This window comes from Equus quagga, chromosome 9 (assembly GCF_021613505.1).
Source record: "Equus quagga isolate Etosha38 chromosome 9, UCLA_HA_Equagga_1.0, whole genome shotgun sequence".
NCBI classification, from domain to species: Eukaryota; Metazoa; Chordata; class Mammalia; order Perissodactyla; family Equidae; genus Equus; species Equus quagga.
Genome location: NC_060275.1, coordinates 19236862 through 19255937, shown reverse-complemented (window position 1 = coordinate 19255937; position 19076 = coordinate 19236862). Strand labels below are relative to the sequence as shown.

General features: G+C 43.6%; 1 protein-coding gene across 3 annotated transcripts in view; it reads left to right on the top strand.

The window, feature by feature from the left end:
* The window catches only part of ONECUT2 (one cut homeobox 2), a 56494-nt gene that overhangs the window by 21903 nt on the left and 15515 nt on the right, over positions 1–19076 (top strand). The gene's annotated exons all lie outside the window — the stretch shown is intronic.

Below are 19076 nucleotides of genomic sequence, written 5' to 3'. Positions count from 1 at the left end.
GAAAAGAAAGAAAGAAAGAAAACCCATAGACACCGCACTGTTGCTTTTTCTGAAGCAGCAAATTATTTGCTAATATAAGATTTCGAAGCCATGGGCCTCTGAATTCACAAAAGCAAGTCTATTTAAACAGTCTCTAGAATCCTTTCCTGACCCCAAATTACTCCCAAACATTAATTGTCCTAGTGGTTTCATGGCCACATTATTTCATATTCATTAGTGTTTTCATGAAAAATTATAACACTAATTAGAGCGGCTTCCAGTTAATTCACTTGGTGATTCATTACTCTCTCCCCTCTTGGTGTTCTGCATGTGGTCATCTTGGAGAAAGCATCCAAGGGGTAATTGCAGCTCTATTCCCTGAGTGATAGCCTAATGCCATTAGTTCTGATCCACAGGCACAGCTCCTGCGGCTCTGATGGGGTCTGGTTACAACTGCACCCTCGTCCCTGCCCTTTGGATGCAGGGAGAGAGGGAAGCCTGCACTGAGGACTGGGCCTCTGGAGGGGGTCCAGGGCAGCAGAGGGAGAAAAAAAGGAGTGGGGGCGGAGCTTCTTGGTGGGAGGGGAACATCACTTTAACCTCTTCTGGAACCTGGGATAAGGACAGGATAGTGCCAAGAGAAATCTACCCTGAGAACTTGCACCTGGAAAAGAATAAGGCAAGCAAATTCTCTTCAGTTTTAGCAGATGAGTGCCCAGGAACTGCCTATACTGTAGAAGCCTGGTTCCCTCTCAGAGCTCTGATGTCCAGTTCTTTTCATTAAAAGTTCATTTGACCTCATACCCTTTGGGATGGCAGCTATCCAAAACCCCAGAACATAACAAGTGTTGGATGTGGAGAAATTGGAACCCTTGTCCACTCTTGGTGGGAATGTAAAATAGTGCAGCCGCTATGAAAATAGTTTGGCAGTTCCTCAAAAATTTAAAAATAGAATTACCACATGATCCAGCAATACCACCACTTCTGAGTATATACCCCAAAGACTTGAAAGCAAGGTCTCAAAGAAATATTAGTACACCCATATTCTTAGCAGCGTTATTCACAATAGTCAATAGGTAGAAGCAACCCAAGTGTCCATCATTGGATGAATAAGTGAAATGTGGTATATACATACAATGAGATATTATTCAGCCTTAAAAAGGAGGGAAATTCTGACACATGCCACAACATGGATGAATCTCGAGGACGTTATGTTGAGGGAAATAAGCCAGTCACAAAAAAACAAATGATTTCACTTATGTGAGGTATCTAGTATAGTCAAATTCATAGAAACAGAAAGTAGAATGGTGGTTGCCAGGGGTTGGGGAGGGGGAAATGGGAGTCATTGTTTAATGGATATAGAATTTCTCGTTTTACAAGATGAAAAAGTTCTGGAGATTGGTTGCATAACAATGTGAATATACTTAACACTATTGAACTGTGCACCTAAAAATGGCTAAGATGGTAAATTTTGTGGCATATGTATCTTACTATAATTATTTTAAAAGTCTTTCTCATTTATATTGTAATGCTTGCTTCATTTAGAAAACTGGAAAATAGAAAATATAGAAAAAAAAGTGTTCAGCCACCCGAAGACAACCACATTAATCTTTTGCTTTTATTAAAATTATTTTTGAATTACTTAAGTAATGCATTAAAATGTTCTCCTTGTAAAAAATCAAAACCCTAGTGATCAGGATAAAGTTCCCTTTGCCCACCTCCTATGATCCCAGGCTCCTTCTTGACTTCCCAGCAGTAACATTCTTATGACTATGATGGCTCTTGCCAATCCAGGTGCTTCTAGTGCATTTATTTACCTGCATACGTACTCAGAGAAATGATGTCTATCCATAGGTTGTGCATTGTTTTGCTTTAACACAAGTTGCCTCACGCAGCATGCATCATTCTGCAGCTCGCTTCTTTCATTCAGTGGTAGTTCTATTCAGTTTCTACACATAATTGAGTTTCCCCCAACCGAAATCTGGAGCCTTGTATCCCGTGGCATGGGCATTTTCATTTTTTAGCCATTTCTTGTATGGATGGACAATTAGTTTATACCGTGTGGCTGTTTGCCTCATTTGCTGAGCAATGTTGAGTGAACACCTTGTATGTGCCTCCCCGTGTACATTCCCCACTGCTGCCTGGGCCAGACACTGAGAAGCAGACTGCTGGGTCATGGAGAGGCATGTGTTTCCATTTTGATTTTACCAAACTGTTCTCCAAATACACCCCCATCAGCAATGTGGGAAAGCACCTATTTCCCCCACACTTGGCAACTGTTCATATATTACCCATCTTTACATTTTTTTGCATACTTGGTCAGTAAAAACTGGCATTTTGTGGTTGTATTCATTTATATTTTCGTGATTTCTAGTGAGCCTGAATATATGCATATACCTATTGGTCATATGTATTTCCTTTTCTGAGAATGTCCTGTTTATATGCTTTATCCATTTTTTTGCTGATTGGTTTTTCTTTTCTTTTCTTTTGTTTGCTAAGGAAGATTCCCCCTGAGCTAACATCCTTTGCCAACCTTCCTCTTTTTTTCGCTTGAGGAAGCTTAGCCCTGAGCTAACAGCTGTGCCAGTCTTCCTCTATTTTGTATGTGGGTCACCGCTGAGCAGTGGTGTAGATCCACACCTGGGATCCAAACCCACGAACCCAGGCTGCCGAAGCAGAGTGCACCAAACTCAACCGCTAGGTCATGGGGCCGGCCCCACTTTCTTTCTTTTTTGGAGGGGTACTTCTTTGTATATTCTGGATGCTAATCCTTTGTTTTATGTGTCACAAATATTTTCTCCTATGCTTTTTTTTTTGGAAACTTAAGGCTTCTTTTAACTTAGATGCAGTCAAATTAATCTTTGTTGTTATTGTTTTGCTTCTTGGTCATTTTAAAACATTTGGCTCTTTAATCTATTCTTTTTTTAAAGACTTTATTTTTTTAGAGCAGTTTTAGGTTTACAAAAGAATTGAGAGGGAGATATAGAGATTTCCCATATGCTTCCTGCCCCCAACACATGCATAGCCTCCCCTGTTATCAAAATCATCCTCCAGAATGGTACATTTTTTCCCAAGGATGAACCTACACTGACACATCATAATCACCCAAAGTCCATAGTTTACATTAGGGTTCACTTGTGGCGTTGTACATTCTGTGGGCTTGAACAAATGAATAATGACGTGTATCCACCGTTATAGTATCACACAGAATAGTTTCACTCCCCTAAGAAAATCCTCTGTGCTCCACCTATTAATCTCCTACACCTACTCCCCTCGGGCAACCGCTGACCTTGTATTGTCTCCACAGTTTTGCCTTTTGTAGAATGTCACATAGTTGGAATCATACAGGATGTAGCCTTTTCAGATTGGCTTCCTTCACTCAGTAATGTATATTTAAAATTCCTCAATGTCTTTTCATGGCTTTATAGCTCATTTCTTTTTAGCACTGAATAATATCCACTGTCTGGATGTACCACAGCTTATTTTCATTCACCTACTGAAGGACATCTTCGTTTCTGCTAGTTTTGGCAATTATGAATAAAGCTGCTATAAACATCTGTGTTTAAGTTTTTGTGTGAATACCAAGGAGTGCAATTGCTGAATTGTATGGTAAGAGTATGTTTAGTTTTGTGTGAAACCACCAATCTGTCTTCCAAAGTAGCTGTACCATTTTACATTCCCACCAGCAATGTATGAGAGTTCCTGTTGCTCCACATCCTCCCCAGCATTTCATGTTGTCAGTGATCTGGAGTTTGGCCATTCTAATGAGTGTGTTGTGGTATCTCATGGTTGTTTTAATTTGTATTTCCCTGATGACATGATGTGGAACGTCTTTTCATATACTTATTTACCATCTGTATATCTTCTTTGATGAAATGTCTGTTAAAGTCTTTGGCCTATTTTTTAATCTGCTTGGTTGTTTTCTTTTTTTATCTTTTTGAGGAAGATTAGCCCTGAGCTAACATCTGGTGCCAATCCTCCTCTTTTTGCTGAGGGAGACTGGCCCTGAGCTAACATCCATGCCCATATTCCTCTACTTTATATGTGGGACGCCTACCACAGCATGGCTTGCCAAGTGGTGCCATGTCCGCACCCAGGATCCGAACTGGTGAACCCCAGGCTGCCGAAGTGGAACGTGTGCACTTAACTGCTGCGCCACTGGGCTGGGCCTGGTTGTCTTCTTATTGCTGAGTTTTCAATGTTCTTTGTATATTTTGGACAACAGTCCTTTATCAGATATGTCTTTCACAAATATTTCCTCGCAGTCTGTGGCTTGTCTTCTAATTTTCTTCATATTGTCTTTCACAAAGCAGAAGTTTTTAATTTTAATGAAGTCCAGCTTACCAGTTATTTCTTTCCTTGATTGTCTTTGGTGTTTTATCCAAAAAGCATCACCACACCCTGGGGCTTCTAGGTTTTCTCCTAGGAGTTCTCCTATGTTTTCTTCTAGGAGTTTTATAGTTTATGCTTTACATTTGGGTCTGTGATCCATTTTGAGTTAATACTCGTGATGGGTGTAAGGTCTGTGTCTAGATTCATGTTTTTGCACGTGGAAGTCCAGTTGTTCCAGCACCATTTGTTGAAGAAACTATCTTTGCTCCGTTGTATGGCCTTTGTTCCTTCGTCAAATATCAGTTGACTGTATTTATTGGGGTCTATTTCTGGGCTCTCTGTTCTGTTACATTGATCTCTTTGTCTATTCTTTCACCAATACCACACTGTCGTGGTTACTGTAGCTTCATGGTAAGTCTTGAAGTTGTGGAGCGTCAGTCCTCCAACTTTGTTTTTCTTCAATATGATCTTGGCTATTCTGGGTCTTTTGCCTCTCCGTACAAACTTTAGAATCAGTTTGTCAATATCCATAAAATGATTTGTTGGGATTGCATCGAATCTATAGATCAAGTTGGGAAGAACTGACTTTCAAGAATATCTTGAAAATATTGAGTCTTTCTACCTATGAATATGGAATATCTCTCCATTTATTTAGTTCTTCTTTCATTTCATTCATCAGAGTTTTGCTCATATAAATCTTGTATATATTTAGTTAAATTTGTACCTAAGTATTTCATTTTTTTGGATGTTAATGTAAATGGTATTGTGTTTTTAATTCTAAATTCCACTTGTTCATTGTTGGTATATAAGAAGGAATTGACTTTTGTATATTAATCTGTATCCTGAAAACTTACTATAGTTATTAGTTCCAGGAGGGTTTTTTGTATATTTTGGATTTTCTACATAGATGATCACATCATCTGCAAAGTTTTATGACTTCCTTCTCAATCTGTATACCATTTATTTCCTTTTCTTACCTTATTTTATTAGCAAGGACTTCCAGCACAATGTTGAAAAAGCCTTGCCTTTTACCTGATCTTAGTGGAAAAGCTCCAAGTTTCTCACCATTAAGTATAATGTTAGCTTTAATCTATTCTTTTATCTGTCTGGAATTTCTTTTCGTAAATGATGTGAGGTTGGGATCTAACTATTTTTTTTTTCTCAAATGTACAGCCACTTAATCCAACAGTAGTTTCTGAACAATTCATCCCTTCCTTATGATTTAAAATACAGTACTTTCTTTGTCATCTATTAAATTCATTTATATACTTGGGTCTGTTTCTGGACTCCCTTCTGTTCTGTTGATCTATTAGTTTCCATGTCAGCACCACACTAAAGTACTTTTACTTTATAATATGTATTGATGTCTGGCAGGGCATGTTTTCCATCTTCATCCTTTTTTCCCACATTTTCTTAACTTTTCTTGCACTTTCATTCTTCCTTAGTAATTATACAGTCAGCTTGAATTTATATATTATTTTGACCTTTCCAGTTATACATAGGACACAGAGTTCCACTTATTCAAATATTTATTTATATCCTCAGTAAAGAAAGAAGAGTTTTAGTTTTAAGCTTTCTTTTTTATTTTTTTTTTAGAGTTATTCCTAGGTACTTGTTATTGTGAATTTTTTTTCTGTTGCATTTTCTAATAGGGTATTTCTGGTGAATAGAAAAGCTGTGGCATATATAAAGAACTCATATAATTCAATATCAAAAAAGGAAACAGTCTGATTTAAAAATTAGCAGAGGATCTGATACAGAAGGCCAAAAGGTACACGAAAAGATGCTCAGCATCAGTAATCATCAGGGAAATACAATAAAAAACACAGTGAGACATCACCTTACACCTGTTAGAATGGCTCTTATCAAAAAGACAAGAAATAACAAGTATTGGCAAGGATGTGGAGAAAAGCAAACCCTTGTGTATTGTTGATGGGAATGTAAACTGGTGCAGCCACTGTGGAAAACAGCATGGAGGTTCCTCAAAAAATTAAAAATAGAACTACCATATGATCCAGCAATTCCATTTCTGGGTATTTATCTGAAGAACACAGAAACACTAATTCAAAAAGATATATGTGCCCCTATGTTAATTGCAGCATTATTTACAATAGCCAAGATGCAGAAATAACCTAAGTGTCCATCAATGGATGAATGCATAAAAAAACGTGGCATATATATATACAATGGGATATTATTCAGCCATAAAAAGAATGAAATCTTGCCATTTGTGACAACATGAATGGACTTTGAAGGCATTATGCTAAGTGAAATAAATTAAACAGAGAAAGACAAATACTGTGTGATCTCACTTATATGTGGAATCTAAAATTTAAAAACCAGTTCATAGATATAGACAGCAGATTGGTGGTTGCCATTGGCGGGCTTGGGGTGGGTGAGCGAAATGGGTAAAGGGAGTCAAAAGGTACAAACTTCCATTTATAAAATAAATAAGTCATGAAGATGTAATGTATAGCATAGTGACTGTGGTTAATAATACTGTACTGCATATTTGAAAGTTGCTAAGAGAGTAAATCTTAAAAGTTCTCATCACAAGAAAAAAATTTTGCAACTATGCGTAGTGACAGATGTTAACTAGACTTATTGTGGTGATCATTTCACAATATATACAAATATTGAATTATTATGTTATACACGTGAAACGTCAGTTACACCTCAATTAAAAAGTGTAAAAGTGGGACCAGCCCTGTGGCCTAGTGGTTAAGTTCGGTGCACTCCGCTTCAGCAGCCTGGGTTCCCTTCCTGGGCATGGAACCACACCACTCATCCACAGCCATGCTGTGGCAGCAACCCAAATACAAAATAGAGGAAGTTTGGCACAGATGTTAGCTCAGGACAAATCTTCCTCAAGCAAAAAGAGGCAGATTGGCAACAGAGGTTAGCTCAGGGTGAATATTCTTCAGGGAAAAAAAAATGAAATGAAAAAACAAAGAAAAGCTTTTTAAAATGTATTATTGTAAAATAAAACATGCATACAAGAAGTGCATAAAACATAAATGGATAGCTTGATGAATTATTGTAAAGCAAATTGAATACTGCCAGCAGTCCAGAAGTCCTCTATATTTCTCTTCCTTATCAAAAACCCCTCCCTCAACCATAGCTGTAAGCAATCACCTGCCTTTTAGGATAATCCCCTCTTGGCTTTGTTTTATAGTTCTTAACACCCGAGTATGTATCCCTAACCACTGTAGTTTAGTTTGGCCAGTTTTTAAAATTTCATATGAATAGACTCACTTAGTGTGTATTTCTTTGTGTTGGCTTTTTTTCAACATTCTCTTCATGTTGTTGCATGTAGTAGTAGTAATTTCTTTTTCATAGTTATATTGTATTCCATTAAGTTAATATGCCACAATTTATTCCTTCTCCTGTTATGTGTGCTTGGGTTCTTTCCAGTTTTATTACAAACAGAGTTGCTCTGAACATTCTTGGGCATATATATTAATGTACATAAACATATGTTTCTGTAGGGTTTTTTTAGTTTGGGTTCTCCCAAAAGCAGACTCTGAAATGAGGATTCAAGTACAGGTAGTTTATTTAAAAGTTGACCCCAGAAAGCACTGGTGGAGGAGTGGAGAAGACAGAGAAGGGAAGAAACCCAATAAGAGTTGCTTTATCAAGCACATTCCCACCATGGGCACCTGGAGCTAATCATAGTGAGTGACTCTGTGAAAGTTCGCAGAAAGCATCCTTCAGAGATCTTCCACCTGGGAAACAAGGGTCTTGGGGTATTTATCTGGCAGCTCTCATCCTTCACTGATTGGGCGAAGCTTCTGGGAGATGGCATTCGTTCCCCAGCCCTTCTGGCCTGCCCTGCATATGGACAGAGCAGCATCTGGCAGCCAGAGAAAGCTCTTAGGAAAAGAGATGAAGGTGCCGGCAGTTGGAAGTTAGGCTGGCGTGCACTATAATGGTGAAGGCCAAGGGACTGTGCCAGCACATGGCAGCATCTGCAACAAGGGGCTCTGTCCAGGAGCACAATTTCTGACTCATAGGCATGTGTATATTCAATCACATCAAATACTGCCAAGCAGTCTTCTAAGCTGTCGTACCAATTTACACTCCCAATAGCAGCATAGGAGAGTTCCCATATCCTCGCCCACACTTGGTGTGGAAAGACTTGCATTTAAGCTGTTTTGGTGGATGTGTAATCTTGTTGTTTTAATTTGCAATTCTTGGGTTACTAATAATTTTGAGCATCTTTTTAATGTAATTATTGGCAATTTGGATTTCTTCTTCTGTGAAGTGCCTGCTCAAGTCTTTTGCCTGTTTTCATGTTGGGATGTCTGACTTATTCTTATTGATTCTGAATTCAGGCCCTTTGTCAGTCGTATGTATTACTAATAGCCATGGCTCTTCTTTTTACCCTCTTATTGGTGTCTTTTGATAAAGAGAAGTTTTTAATATTAATAGACCCTAATATCCAAGTCTTTTTCTTTTGAGTTAGTACTTTTTGAGTCATTTAAGAAATATTTCCTGTGATTGTAAAGATGCTACCCGATATTATTTTCTGAAAGATTTATTCTTTTGCCATTCACGCTAAGGTCTGTGATTCATGCAGAACTTATTTTTTTGTGGATGACGTGAAGTAGGGGTCAAGAATTACAGCCTGCCCCAATGCTTATCCAGTTACCCCAGGCCCATTATTGGAAAGAGCACATTTCCCTTGTGTTCTGCAGTGCTAATCTTGTCATGAAATCAAGCGTCCACGTGGGTATGGATCAGCTAGTGAGCGCTCCGTTCTGTTCCGCTGGTCTGGCTGTCTGTCTCGTCCCAGTGCTGCACCACGGAAAGTGTATTTATTAAAGGTCTGGAGAGTTGATGCAGCAAGTTCTCCCATCTTATTCTTCTTTATCAAGAATGCTTGACTATTCTTTGATTTTTGCTTTCCCATATAAATGTTAGAATCAGCTTGTTGAATCCCAACAACTGAAAGAAAAGAAGGAAGAAAGGGAAAGGAAGAGAGAAACCTGCTGGGATTTTGATTGGAGATTCGATTGGCTCTATAGATCAATATGGAGAAAATTAAACCCCTTCCAATATTGAGTCTCCCGATCCACTTATTTAGGTATTCTTTAATTTCTCTAGCAAAGTTTATAGTTTCCTCTGTCAAAGTCTTGAATACCTAGTGTTAGATTTATTTCTATGTACTTGATCTTTTGATCTTATTGTAAATGGCATCTTTTTCATTTTCTCTTGTGTTGTATAGAAAGACAACAGATTTTTGTCTACTGATTTTGAGCCTGGGAACTTTGCTGAATTCTCATATTAATTCTCATAGTTTATCTGTATACTCTCTTGGATTTTCTCTGTATACACAATATTGACCTTTGTATGTCCATCCTGTGACTGACCACCTTACTGAACTTTCTGCAGGGAATACCCAGATGGACAGGAATTTGCCCCATGTCAGAAGTGAAACCCAAGGCATGGCTCAGACATTCAAGGGCAGTGCCAAGCCTCCTGGGGCTCCTGGCATCTCTGCACTTTGGACATAACCCCCCTTCCAGAGTCTTCAGAATGAGGGATGTATGTGACGTGAGCTCACACACGCGTGGCCCCACTGCTCTCTTGTTCCTTCTTCCTTCTCTCTCCTTTCTCTCTCTCCTCTTTCCCTCCTGCTCCCACATCCCCCCATCCCCACCCCGGGATATTTGCTTTAATGAGCCAGGTGGCAGCCCTCTCACTGGCACACAGGTTATTCAACACGGAGTGCCTTGGCTGTCCAGGATAATTTGCCATATAGCCTAGAGGTTTTTCTCACCATGGCTTTGCCTACACTCACAATTGGAAGGGAGTGAAAGGAGGGAAAAAAGCCCAGCAACTGAGATTGGTTCCAAGTCCGTTTGCACAGAGCTTCCTCCCTGTCTCCGCTCTTAGCTTCCCAGATGCACGTTGGTCTGGATGTCACTGGCTCCCCTGCCTGAGTGGATTGGTATCTGGTCAGTGGGGACAGCCAGCTCCCAATCTGGAGACACAGCCATTAAGCTTCCTGTCTGACTCCAGCCAGGGACATTTGGAGAAATGAGAGTGGTTAGAGTTTACTCACTTGGGCCAAGTTCACAGTACTGGCTTCCGAGTAATGTGGACCAAGGTGGCCTTTGGTGATAAGGTCAGGAATCTCAGAGAAGCAGAGAAAACTGTAAAGCATCTAACAGTGAACTATCTGTAGTTTCCAAATTTTGGAGAGCACAAGGTAATCAAATAGCAATTTGGAAACATCGTGCCTCTTGCATCCCCTCTCCCCTACATCAAGCCCTCCCTCCTCCCAGGTGGGTGATCATTGCCCCTGGCACTCTCTGGTCCTCCATGGCCAATGCTGAGAGCCTGATCCCCAAGTCTTGTGTGTCAGACCCCTCCTCTCTTTGTCCTTGTAGCAATGTGCCAGCACCTATTCCTTTGCTGGCCCCAGGAAGCCTGCATTACTAAGATTTATCAGCATTGATGGCTTCCTGAACATTAAATATGTACTATCAGAGTGTGTAACTCTTCTATTCTTGCTTCCCTATTTGAATGCAGGGGATCCTAGTATTATTTAAAAGCTCTTAAATAGGCAAATTAGTTCAGAGGAAGGGTGTCCTCCTGGACCCTGTTACCTCTCCTGTGGGCTTGCTATTCTGTCAGTACCAGGGGGCCAGCTCTTCAGAGCCGGGACGTAAAGGGAGTTTATTTCCCTTCTTCTTATCTCAAAAACCCCATAGGTTTCTCAGGGAACACGTTGGAGGTAGACATGCGAACTTACTTTTGTAACTGATTTTTCCAACACATTCCAGTTGGTTGCCTCAGTAGATCTTTCCAACCCAACTCCAGCCACTGTGTTCTCCTTAGAGTGTGCCCTCCTTGCTAGAGAGGGTCACTCTCCTCTTTTTGCACAAGCCCTTGTAAGAGAGCAGCTCCAGCCTCTCCACCTGAAAGACGGAAATGACTCTCCTGTAGGCATGGTTTTCAAACCCACATACTTGGAGGCTAAGTGTCTGTGCTGACAAATGCACACCCCACCCTGTGTCCTGGCAAGATCACATGACTTCCTTCCCCACCCTGACCCTGTGTCCTGGCAAGATCACATTGAACTATTCAGGGAAAGTATTTACTGAATGCAAGGAGAATAGAGCAGTCGTGCATTATTTATTAGGGGCTAACAATACCCATCATATGTAGAATGTATTTGGACATAAATTAGTGATGTTAGGAAACACCAGGGGTCCAAAACCTATTAGGATCTCTGACACATGTGTAAAAACGCATCACAGTCTTACCTTTTCTACAAGGCTGGGAATTGGCTATGAGACAACTTCACAATGTAAACAAAAATCTTTAACCTTTTATTTGCCATTAGCCCTCGGGGCAGCTCATCTACCATTGAGTAAATCTTGGAAAATCATTTCAAATTATGAATTCTTAACTTCACCTTATACACCTTCTTTCCTCCTTCTCTATGAAGGAAGAAAGGATATTCACATTTACTGACTGCCTACTGTGTGCCGAGCCTTACATGTTCTCTTCATGTCCTGGAGTGGTGGGCATTAGTATCCCTATTTTATAGAGGAGGAAACGGAGGCTCGAGTTCACGCGGCTGATAAGTGGAATTTGTGGAATTTGAATGTGGAATTTGAAACCGGGTCTCAATTTCAAGCTGAGGCGTCTTGCCCTACATTTGACTCACCCTCTGGGCAGGAAGGTAAAGATTGTTCTTGGCTTCTATATCAGTTATCTATCCCCACAATAATGTTACATGACACAGAACCACAAAACCCGTCCCATAAAGCCATAAGCATTAATTTTTCTCAGGATTCTATGGGTCAGCTAGGTGCTTCTGCTGATCCAGACCATGCTCAGGTGGTCTCAGCTGGGCTCACTCAGGCACCTGCAGTCAGCCGCTGGGGCCGCTGGGGCCAGCTGACCCAGGCTGGTCACGTGGCAGCCGGGCAGAGTTCCAAGACCTTGAGCAAAGCACACGGCTTCTTGAGGCCTGGGCTTGGAACTGCCACACTGTCACTTCTGCCACATTTGGTTGGCCAAAGCAAATCACCAGGCCAGCCGAGATCCACAGGAAAGTGAACAGACTCCACCTCGTGCTGGGAAGAGCTGCAGAGTCACGCTACAGGGGTTATAGACAGTGGGAGGCGAAGAATGGGGGCCAATTTTGCAATTAGTCTGCCTCAGTTCCCTCCGTGGGGCTGCTTTGCCCCCTTGGGGGCCCCTGCTTCCCATAAGCCTCAGTTCCCTCCTCTCCCTCCTCTCCAAGCCCCTTCTCATGCATATTGAGGGGCAGAATGACTGCGGAGAATTTAAAACAGCTCTTTTCCCAAGGGGAAGGGGGGCCCGTCAGTCTGGCGAGGGTTAAGCCTTCAACCAACCTGATTAAGCTAAAGCAGGCAGCTCTCAGCATCAGCTAGCACAGGAAGGGGAGGCAGGGGGTGGGGGCGGCAGGCCCATCCTTCTCTGCCGGCACCTGAGACTGGTGCTTCTTCAGGATCCCCTTCAGGACTGGCTCCCTTTTGCCCAGCATCTTTGGCTGACATGTGTTTTGCTGGTGGAACCAGGACTCCCTCCTCTCCAGGGGTTTGCCCCCCCCCCTTCCCACAGGTCTCTGCAAGGACCTCTCTTTTGTCCCTGTGCCTGTGGTTTCCGGGGAGGAGGGTTGGAAGGAAAGTCCATTTCCACAGGACTCAGGTGCTAACCCGGTCTGCACAGGAAAGGACTTTGGATGAGTGGGGGAGGTGCAGGGGGAGAGTCCAGGAGGGTAAGGAAGAGCTGGATTCCTGGAGAACTGGGATGAACCTGGGAGCTCGTGAAAAAGAAACAAGTTGAGAGGAAACAGGAGAGACGGGAATTTAAAAATCAAATCTAAAAGATCAGAGATGAAAGGACAAGCCAAAGGAAGCCAATGTTTCCAGACCCTGGAGACCAAATCCGACCACGCTTGCCCTGCTGCTGACTCTCACTCAGCACGTGCTCAGGCCACCTTCCGCCAGCACGTAATTCATGAGCACCTGCCATGACCCCTGCACGGTGGCCCCAGATATCAAAGAGGGTACTCCCCAAACCCTGAAGCTTCTTGTCTGGGAGGAAAGAGAAGCTCCCGATTCCATTCTCCACTAGGTAGGTGGGTAAATGTCCCCAGGAGAGGCACCTGCCCAGTGTGGGACTTCAGAGGCTGAACGGACTGTGTACAATAACGGTTTGCAGGTGACAGCCTACAGTTTCCATAATTCTCCTGACCACTGGAGGAAAGGTGAGAGGAGGTATCACTGAGAAAGACAGCATTTGCCTTTGGTTTGGGAAAATAAGTAAAACTGTACCAGACACAGAGAGGACCATGAAAGGCAAATCCGTCACAAAGGTGGAAAGGACCTGGAGGGTCATTTCTGGTCCTGTCACCACCAGGGAAAGGAAGGCACAGAGAGGCACAGTGATCACACCCAGGTCACGCACGCAGTCACACAGCTGGGAATGGTCGGATGGGAACTGCCCCACCTTCGTCCATTTTAGTCTTCTCCCTCCATCAGTTGCCTCAAGAAAAATAAAACTATAAAGTCTTTTGTTTCGAGTCTTGGGATTGTAATTCATTTCCACGAGACATTTTCTTTTCTGTCAACTGAGGCTGTTGTGCAGGAGCCCGAAGGACCCTTCCAGTATTAATGATTCTGTAGCAAATCATTGGGCAGAACTCTCCAAAATCAAATGGGAATGTCCCAGCCCCATCCTGAGAAGATTGTTCAACAGGGACCTGAATTCATGGGGCAAAATCCCAGTGGCGTGGGGAGTTTAAGCTCCAGAGCGGGGAGGACCGAGGAGTCTGACCCAGTGATCGGTCCCTCTTCCTTCACAGGCTCCCCAGGACCCTGGGAGGCTGTGATGGGGTTTCCAGGCCTATGTCCCAGCTCCAACACTAGTTCTGTCACCCTAAACAAGCTACTGAACCCTCACCAACTGTAAAATGGGAATCCACACCTCTGTCCCACCTTCCCCTCAAAGATGTTGTGGAAAGAAAGTTCCGATGGGGATCCAGGCCATGGCTTCAGCTCAGACTCACCTCGCTTGGCTTCCGGCTCCCTGCATGTAAACTGACAGCCCCAGACTAACAAGAGTCTTAAGATCCTATGACTGAGCGATGAGGATCAAGTTGTGGGAGGTAAGAGATGTGCAGGTGCCTTGAAGAGCTGAAGACACAGCACCTGTGAGATCAGGTGTCAAGGTGAAGTGTAGTTGCAGGATGATCCCCAGCCTCTATCTGCCTCACAGAACCTACTAGATACTCCCCTCTCACCCTACAAACACACACACACACACACACAACTGAAGTTACTCTACCCATGTCCAGGCAGAGCCCTCTGAGGGAAAACCAAAGGGGAAAAGAAACAGGTGGCAAGCAGGTGGTGGCCCTGTGCCTGTCCCCACTTTGCTTCTCTCTACCACTCTGCCTTCCTTTCCCCTCCCCACCAGCACCAAGGCCCTGGTTTCCGGCAACCCTTTAGCCCTCACTATGCAAATATCAAAAGACCTTTGTCACAGGAAGGGAAATTAGTGGTGCATGAAAAGGAGCCTTTTCTGTCAGGGAAACTACACAGTCACTGACCTTTGTGGTCGGCACCAGGCCCCTCCCCAGCCGCAAGTGAAAGGAAAGCACAGGATGATTCATCACTTTTCGTGGCCTCCTTAATATTTTTCTCCAGTCTCTGGTACTGTCCCTCACCCTGTGCAGCCTCCCTTTGAATCTCCTGCCGTGAATCACCTCTGGCTTTGTAACCTTGCCACATGCCCTGACCACGCACCTCCATGCTGCCCATGTCTGAGCGCTGGGCAGAGCTGTGGCCAGCTACTCTGGGCGCCTGGGGACAGTTGGGTTCCCAAGGATGCCCAGGAGCTGCTTGCGTGGGTAGGGAGCTGGGCTTGGCAGGCAGGGAGAAAGGTTCAGTTGTGGCGAGTTCTTCTCTCTCTCCTGGCTCGGATCAGCTACAGGCCGTGGCACGTCCTTAGAGATGCGCTTTCTTTGTCCTGATTCTGACCGTCTGAGGGAGAAAAACACTGTGGCCGAGAGGGAAAAGGCGAGTTAGAGTCAAGATCTCAGGGAGGGCTTGTGCCTTGGACCAGAACTTGCCTCTTATTATTTCATTCTGAGAACTCACTGGTTTGAAAAATTTGTCTACCCAGGACCCTGCCTTTCCTAGGCAGTGACTGGTTGTCACCTTTGTCATTAACCATAGATCCCTCTATCTGTGTATACCTGCCAGTCCCAGGTTCCGGTCCACAGCTAGCACTCCCAATCTGAGTTCATGCTGCTCCTGCCCAAAAAGGGAGGAAGAGGCACTGTAGCCTGGGTGGATAACCTCATTGTAGATAAACAAATGATTTCTCCTCTTCTTTGAAAAATAAATGAGCTCTTGAACTCCCATAGCCCACATAGGGATCACTTGCCCATGAGAGGAGGGAGGTCAAGGATGGCTGAGGGCTGTCTGCATCCACGCCCATGTCCATCACCCTGTGTGATACACACCTCACCCCTGGGCATGCCCTTCCTGCTTTTCTCCTGGAAGATGGAGGAGAAGGAACAGATTCAAGTGGCCTGCAGGAGACTGGGCTGACCTCACACCTTCCAGGGGCAGAATTTACCTTGAGTGGCTGGGACCCAGCAGAGACTAGATCCACGAACACCACCGATGAGCACCTGCTGTTCATTGAGTGTCTAACACACATTCCCAGGTCATAGGGAGCTACTTGGCATTTTACTAGCTGTATAGAAATGGGTACTTGACTGTAGAGTGTAATATTTTAACACCAAAACCATTTATACTCTGACTCTGCCTGTGGACATAGCTGGCTTCACACCTTGGTTCTGAGAAATTCTGAGGTTCACAACCTCATACCAGCTTCCCGACACCTTTCTCTCTGTCTGCCTTTTCTCAGACTTTCAAAGCAGGTGTTCCCTTGTTTTTATTTTCCTTCAACTCCTGACCAGTTGCCTTTTGTGAGTAAGAATCGTGGGGTGGCAACTGCTAGCTGTAAGGACTCTGGGCTTAGGTACCTACTGCCTCATTATTTTGGGCTTTTGGACTTGCCGTACATTTGCAGACCACAGGCTACAGATTGGTATTTGTTGGTGTGGCATCTGGTGGCTTTGGAAAGCTGTTGAGAAGGCATACACTGGATCTGTTGATCTCTTCTTTCTCTGCAGTTTGCTGAACGTTAAACCTTTAACATTTTTCTGTTAAAGTTTATATGTGTGTGTATATGTGCGTCTTTGTGCATAAAACAAAATATAACCTGATAGGCTAACATGGACCTGCACCAATACTGTCTAAACACCCTATTAAAAGCACAAATAAAGCATTATCTGAAGAATAATCAATATTGGTATGAAAATTGAGGGCTGTCCGGTTAACCCAAAGGAGCAAGAATTGACAGAGGACCTCAGCCAATGTTTGAAGAAGATATTTGCCCAGATTTTGTTATCAGGAGATTACCATGCACCACTATTTATTCATAATCCTCCAGATGAAGGCTTGGCACCAGGTGTCCCAGGAGGTTGGGGCAGGAACAGTAATAGTCTGGGGACCTAACGTGACAGTGTAGTCAAGCACACTGGTTCCCATGTCTCAGAAAAGCCCGAGCTGGTTTGTGAAAGCACAGGTTCTGGGACCCTACCCCACAAGGTGAACATCAGAACCTCTGGGGGTGGAGCCCCAGAGGCTGTTGTGCAAACAGGTTCCTTCATGTGCCAGTGGCGTGGGTGCCATTTCTGTAGAGGAGAAAGATGGAGAGACCAAAGGACCGGATCCTTGCCCTGGGTCTGCAGCAAACTTGGAATGTGAGCTCCGTCAATCGTGTACGCCCTCTAGGTCTCCATTTATTTTGTTTTAAAATGAAAATAATTTTGCCTATTTATTTACTTCAAGATTGCTGGGGTCATCCAGTGAGAGGGAGGGTGGGGAAGGAGCATGTACATGTTACCTCACTTAAGCCTCGGCTGAGGTGAGCTTCATCATTTCCATTATTCAGATGAGGAAGACAGGCACTGAGAGGATAAGTAATTATCTGAGATCCCAAGTCTTGGAGGCAAAGGAGCCCAGATTTGAATCCAGGCACGTCTAGCTCCAGAGATTTCCGTTCCATCAAGGTGCTCCTCTGAGATTGTAGAAATCGGGTAGATGCTTGCTAGTCAAACTGAGGCAGGTGGACCAGCAGCATCGGCATCACCTGGAAGCTCATTTGGAAATGCAGATTCTCAGGCCCTGCCCCAGGCTGGCTGCACCCGAATCTGCATTTGAAAGAGCTCTCCAGATGATTCCTTTGCACCTTAGAGCTTAGAAGCACTGTTGTAAAGAACTGAGATTGGATAAGAGAGAGCAAGTCTGAAAGTGAGGTTATGATAAACTACATAATCCAACAAAAATGCAAGATCCTCGCAGGAATGAGCAAAGACAACAACTCTATCGGGAAACTCCTATAGAGAGAGAAGGACAGCCATAGCTGACGCCTTATCTGAGAAAGTCCAAATCTCCCAAGAGAATAGGTTTTAGGATGGATGTTTTTATAGGGGGGTGTGTGTGTGTTTAACTTTCGAAGGCAATGTGATTACTTTCATTCTTTAAAATGAGAGAAGGAAAAATCAGGAAGAAAGAGTTGGGCAAAGCTGACACAGCCCCACAGTTTTCCTTTTTGAGGGTTCTCCTGTTCCTGCCCTTTGAGAGTGTCTTCACTTTTCATTTATTTTGAGAGTGATTCATTTATGTCAGATAGCATCCACCAGGGAGGATGGCCAGTTAGGCAGGGGGAAGTTCAGCTTCCAGAATATCCTTTCTGTGGGTATTGGTCCTCAGGTTAAATCCTAAGACCTAACAGTAGATAGTCCCCTGATACCCAAACTGTAGCAGACCCACTACGCACGGCGCTCCTTGCAGAATGCAACGAGCAGGAAATAACCTGACCCAGGGCTTGGAAGAGAAATCTGCAAACCAGGGCTTTGAGGAGTATGGAACAGCATCCAGGCAGCACCCCGAACTGCCAGGCTTGGGGTAACATCAGTCCAAGTAGGAAGAGATTCACAACCTGGGCCAGAATGTCCAGTGGGATTTGCTTCCGGAAGAGTGTGTGAAGCCGGCCCCTGCTCCCTCCTTCCTGCTCCGAGATTAGCCCTGTTGAAGCTGCACCACAACCCTGCGGGAGCTATTTCTTTCCAGTGATTTTAACACGTGTTCTCATGTTTAAATTCGTGATTTGTGGGCCCTGTATTATTTAACCCTTACGAGTCACTTTTCTCAGACCAAATCTGTCTGTGAAGGGTACAGATTCCCTAAAAGAGCCAAGACACCACTTCTCATCGGTGTCCCAAGCATTCATTTATGTCCGTGGCTCCAAAAAGAGCCAGTTGGGAATATGACACAGACCTGACACCTGCCTTCTGGGAACTTGAAGGGTAAGGCAGAGGTAGTGACACATAAATTAATGTCCTGGCTGTATATGTCAATGCAGGTGTGGATACACATCTACTAAGTCAGAGACTCTGCACGTACTGTTGACATATCTAAGGGGTCCTGACATTGTAACTTTGGGTTCTTCCACTGCGCTCAGCCCTGGTCTTCTGGTACTGGCTTCACCTCACACTTAGCCGAATTAGAGGTGGCTAAACCAATATTTTCATATCTTTCCCTCTCTGTGTTGTTTTGTTTTTTTTTAATTTTTCAAAAGTCTGGAAGAAGGAGCTTTGGGTCAGGATGATACCATCATTCTGTCACTTCTAATTTCAT